This window comes from Adiantum capillus-veneris, chromosome 19 (genome assembly GCF_014529385.1).
Source record: "Adiantum capillus-veneris isolate H3 chromosome 19, ASM1452938v2, whole genome shotgun sequence".
Lineage (NCBI taxonomy): Eukaryota > Viridiplantae > Streptophyta > Polypodiopsida > Polypodiales > Pteridaceae > Adiantum > Adiantum capillus-veneris.
Genome location: NC_140949.1, coordinates 81073461 through 81079328, shown reverse-complemented (window position 1 = coordinate 81079328; position 5868 = coordinate 81073461). Strand labels below are relative to the sequence as shown.

At 39.2% G+C, this 5868-nt stretch overlaps 1 pseudogene; it reads right to left on the bottom strand.

Moving 5' to 3' along the window:
• Positions 1-1431: 1431 nt before the first annotated feature.
• On the bottom strand, positions 1432-2111 carry LOC147434317 (uncharacterized; annotated as a pseudogene).
• Positions 2112-5868: the final 3757 nt, after the last annotated feature.

Here is a 5868-nt window from a genome sequence, read left to right as displayed (position 1 = left end):
TCTACACTAGTTTGGTACCAAAAAGGACGCTTTAATGTTGTCTTTAGGTGCTTTTATAAAAAAACTAACGTCTCTACCATAGCTTATTTGAGAAGTTTCTTTGGAGGGAGTGTTATATAGAAGATAAGGTCTACAAAAGATCTAAACACCCAAAAAAATATAGGAGTACCTTTACATAAAGCCTCCCAAACATGACTTGGTATGAAACAACAAGCTAACTTTTACAAATGCATATTTTCAGCTTGGAAAAAAATCAATTGCAGAAGCAATAAATTCACACGACCTTTACACAAGTCAGGGAAATCGACATGAATAAAATTTTCCATAAGGAAAATCATTTTCATAATGAGAAAAATCATCTATTCAGACTATGATCACTAAAACAGCAACTCAAAAATTGCACAATCGGCAGCATGTTGCCAGTGTTATATAATGAGCATATGAATGAGAAATACAAAATCATGAAAAGGGATTGCAATTAAGGACATTACATCATGATTTCAACTCCAATGAAAACACAATAAACCAAGTTACATTCAAAGACAAAAACCGTACAAAGATATGCATAACTAGATTTCAAACTTCCATGGAGTGATTGTATGATCACACAATTGGATTTGTACGTACACCCATGAGACCATATCCTACCATTGCATGATACTTTGAGAAGAATGGAATTATGCATAATGATTTTTTACATTAGGACAACCATAAACTGTCCTTGAGGGCTTTGATCCCAACACTTCCTTCCCATCACGTATATGCCTCTTCCTTTCAATTTCACATACATAACAATACTTCAGATGACCTTTGAGCTCATATTCACATACATTGTCCATCCATTGGACCACCCACATTCATATATTTTCTAGGTGCAACTTTCTCTGCAAAATGATTATCAACCAATTGTTCATGTAGTCTTAGAATAAACTCAATTTGGCTTACATTTTTCTTACCATGCATACCCTTCCAAATAATATATGCATTTGCCAAAACCAAATCTAGCACCCCCTAAAATAGCATATGCGACCACTTCGAGCCATGTATAGTAGTACTACTCTAGACTATACCCAAATCTTAGCACCATACTATCAAAGACATCATAATCTAGCTTTGAACTTATTATATTGAATCGCTATCTCTGACCAAGCAAGTGAAGCTTTACGACCACTTTCAACTTGCCTCAAAATTTCCCCTTCTCTCATACCATAGACATTGGAAGCAAAAAATATCACCTTTTTGTCCATCCAATTGCATGCAAGAAGACCTCTATTTGCATCATAGGAAAATGGAGATGAACCGCGCTCACAACACTCAAGATATAGCATGCTTGCATCTGGAAAATTCTTCTTGTTTGTCATGTATATACATGTGACCCCATAGTCGTCATTTTTCAAATGTATCAAGAGCTTGGATGATGTAAACCATCTATCAAAGAACAAAACTTTGGATCTGCTGGTACTCTATCTGACCCATTTTCTCTACATAATATGGATAGTGCATCACTTTGCATGTCTCCCCTTTACAATAATAATTTTTGTCAGGCATATAATGAAAAGCCATACCAAGAGATACTCCAAGAGACCACAAAAATCCATGTCTATCAAGGTCACTCCCCCTTCTTGTGGAGTTATGCATACATAAATCTTGTTCTCTCTTTTCCAATGCATACTTGTTTGTTTCATGCACAATCATATCCACCAAGTCTAATGGAAAAATGCTAGGAAGAGTTGAATTTCAGTGAACTCTATTGGAATCTATCCCAATTCAGGCCCTACAATATCCACAAAGGAGGGAAGCTTCTTAAACATCCCATTTGGATCCACCAACAAGTTGTCACCACTCTTCCATTTTGGAATGTATACACTAGACAAATCAGCCTCATCATCACTTTCATGAAAAACTGGCCCTTCGGCCTCCAAAAGCTCATCCTTGCATTTGTCTTCCTCTACCATAGAGGCATGTTCATCACCAAAATCATCTTCTGATGGACGGCCCTTTTTCACAAGAGGATTTTGCACTTTGACCCGCTTCTTGCCAAGCTTGTACCCCTTACCACGGGCATGACTAGTCCAAAGATTCAAAAGCGTAGGAGGTTGGGGGTCATTCATGAGAAGGAACTTCGTGAAGAGGTGACGAAGCTTTTGGAAGCAGATTTCATCTTTCGAGTGGAGTTGTTTGAATGGGTCTTTCTAGTTGTTATTATGCCCAAGAAGAATGAAATATTTAGGATATGTGTTGATTTCAAACCTTTAAATGCTGCCACAAAAAGGAAACATTATCCACTACCTTTCCTGGATGAAATCCTCAATCAGGTTGCAGGTCATAAACGCTACTCAATCATGGATGGATTTTCTGGCTACTTTTAGATCTTGATAGTGATTGAAGATCGGTTGAAGACGACCTTCATTACTCCTTGGGGTTGTTTTGCCTACAAAAGAATGCCTTTTGGACTGGTTAATGCATATGCTACCTTCCAAGGATGGATGAATAGAGTGTTTGGTTCCTACTTGGCTAACTTCATTCGAGTTTTCATGGATTACATTGGATGTTATAGCTCCAGAGTCACACATTTGGAGAAGTTGAGGTTGAGTTTTGAAAGGCTTCAACAAGAGGGTGGGCAACTCAACCCAAAGAAGTATAAGTTTGCTCATGCGAGAGTCCATTTTCTAGGACATGTGGTTTTCCAAATGGAATAGAAGCCAACCCAGAGAAAGTTAAGGCTTTGTTGCTTATGGATCTGCCCAACAACACAAAGAATTTGGCATCATTTGTGCATAAACTCAGATACGATGCTATGTCAATATGTGTATCCTCTCCATAAATTGAGTCAAGGAGTTCAAGGGTTTGAGTGGAGCAAAGACATGAAAAAGGCTTTTAATGGTATCAAGGAGGTATTGTGTGCTTTACCAATAGTAAGTCCTCCTAACTTGCAATTGATTTTCTATGTATCTATTAGTGTGGGGTCGGTAGCTTTTGGGTCGGTTCTCTTACAAAAGCAGGGAAGGAACTTCAAGTCAGTCTATTTTGAAAGCAAGATGAAGAACGTAAGCGAGTTCTCCTACACAAAAAAGGAACAGTGGGTCTTTGCCTTGGTTCTTGCTTGTCGCAGGTTCAAAACATAACTGTTGCCACAAAATTTCTATGTGCTCACCACATCAAACCTTTTTCTAGATGTAGTACAACGTTTGAAGCCTAGCAAGCGCATCTTAAAGTGGACTTTGGAGCTTCAAGAGTATGAGGTTTAGTTTAAAGTGGATCATTTTGTTAAAGCTCATGTGGCGGACATAGTGGTACACAAGGGAGGAGAGATTCCATCTTACCCTAGGGTTGACAAGGATGATCATGAAGCGGAAGTAGATATTACAGATGAGTATACAATGATGTTTGATGGTGCATACAAGAAAGTTCTTCAAAAGGCAAGTGGTGGGGTAGTCATAAAGAACCCAAAAGGCGATGTAATCTTTTCTAGAGCTTACGATCTTGATGAAGCTAAAAGTAACAAATGAGGCCGAGTATCTCACACTTTTCCTTGGGTTGAAGCAGTGTGTTGAGTTTGGATTGAAGAGGGTCATTGCAAAAGGGGATGTGTTGCTATTCATAAATCAGTTGCTTGGTTTGTGGAATGTTAAGAAATACAATTTGAAGAAGTGGTTCTATGTCATCAAGAAGCTTTTGCATGAGTTTGAGAAGATACAGTTTAAGCATGTTCCTCGTGAGCATAATAAAGAAGATGATGAGTTGGCTAGGAACAAGTTGGATGCCTTGGTAGCTCCTTTAAAGGTCAAGGAAGCCTTGTATGCGGGAAGGGAATCATTGCAAGATGTAGAAGTATTTCTTGGTAAAGGAAAATGTCCACAAGGCATGTCAAATGTTCAAGGTAAGAGAATAGTTGCAAAAGCAAGAAACTACACTTTGGTAGGTGAGGATATCATGCTTTATGGCAAGGATAGCATTTTGAGAAAAGTGCCATACAAAGAAGAAATAGGCTTGATTTTGGAGCACTGCCATGAAGAAATAGGCCATCAAGGCAAGGATCAGGTTGTCTTTTGTGTTCTGAGAGCAGGTTATTATTGGCCCTCTATGATGAGAGATGCTTATTTTTGGTGCGAGTCATGTCATGAATGACAAGTGTTTGCAAATCAAAAGATTTTGGTTGAGCCTCAAAAATCTATAATGTCTTTTGATGAATTTGCAAAATGGGGAGTAAAATGGGTGGAGGCAAGAGCGGTAAAAGATGTAATAGCAGGAAGAGTGGCCTCTTTTTTATATGAACAGGTGTGTTGCAGTTTTGGAGCTCCTATGGTTATCATTTTTTATCATGGACCACGGTTTAGGGAAAAACTTGTTGTTGCTCTCATGGAGAAATTGAAAATTCAGCATAGACGTTCTTCTCCTTACTACCCACAATGCAAAGGGCTGGTTGAAAACTGCAATGGTCAAATTGTGAAGATGCTATCAAAGTATGCTAGAGAGCATCCTAAAGAGTGGGACTTGGACTTGGAAAAGTGTTTGTGGGCTTATAGAACTGTGTATAGAGTGTCAACACAGTTCATGCCATATGAACTTGTTTATTGAAAGGAAGCTCTTATGCCCATACAAGTGCAATTGGATGCCTTGAAGTTGTTGTGCAGAATGAAAGGTGCACATAATGACAATCTGCAGGAATGAATTCTTTCTCTAGAGTTGTTGTGAATGAATAGAGAGAAAGCCAATGACTATTATCTTCAAAGAAGAGACAAGGATGGAGAAAATGAATAAGAGGATGCCAAAGAAAGAGATCAAAGAGGGAGATCTGGTGATGAAGTATGACTCTCACTTGGATTTCACTTTTCAGAAGAAGTTGAGGGACAAATGGTTGGGTCCATACAGAGTGAAGCATGTATTTTCTAATGGCACATATGAGTTGGAAAAGTTTTCCGGTGAACACTTGTGCTACAGAATACATGGTTATAGATTGAAGAAATATTTTGCAAGGGATGTGGTTTCGGATGCAAATAGTCTCTTGGTTGATCATAAATTCTCTACCTAGAGGGTGGGCAATGATAATAGACCGCTTTTGGCGTGTACAAAGTAGAGTGTATATGCATGGGTATATGTACAAAAAGATGTAAATACATTCATTTGGGAGCTTTGAAAAGTGGTTTTGAGTTTAAAAAAAAGATGTAGCCTGTATACATTGTGAATAGTCAGGTTTGCGTGTCCGTAGCAGCGTACATGCCTAGACAGGGTATCGGGGTCTTGGATATGGTTCCAAGTGGCTTCTTTTGGTTCTAGGAAATGTGTTTGAGCTTTCTAGAATGTAAATAATGCAATGTGGAGGTGTGGGCACCCTCGAACCGCCTGAGAAGGTTGGCACATGCGATAACTATCTATTTACGGTGCCTGATCTGTAGTGATGCGTGCACCACCCTAGAAGTGGACAGAAATTGAATGTGGGGGTGTGGAAAAGGACTTCGTGTATCAATGATCAAGTGCAAAAAAATTGGTGAATTTTGGAGTCCGTTTGGGATTTTTCCTGCGAAAAATGCCCGCCGGGGTCAAACTGTCCAAAGCTGGGCCCAAAAAGTGGCCAAAAATGGTGTGAAAATGCTTCAAATTGCCACATCACTCATGGTGCCGTGAGTGTTCAAGATGAGGGAGAATTTTTGAAGCCAAGTCTTGGCACTTTCACCTCTCTGTGTGGTAGAAATCAGGGTTCCTACAAGTGGTGTAGTGTAGTCCTGTCGCGTTCGCGTCCTGTTTTCGAGTGTGTGGAGGAGTGAATGAGAGGTTTTTATCTTCAATTTTGCACTTGGGAGAGTATTTAGAATTTTTGACATTTCCATGGATGTGTGTGTGCAAGGAATTGAAGGAAGAAGGTGCAGC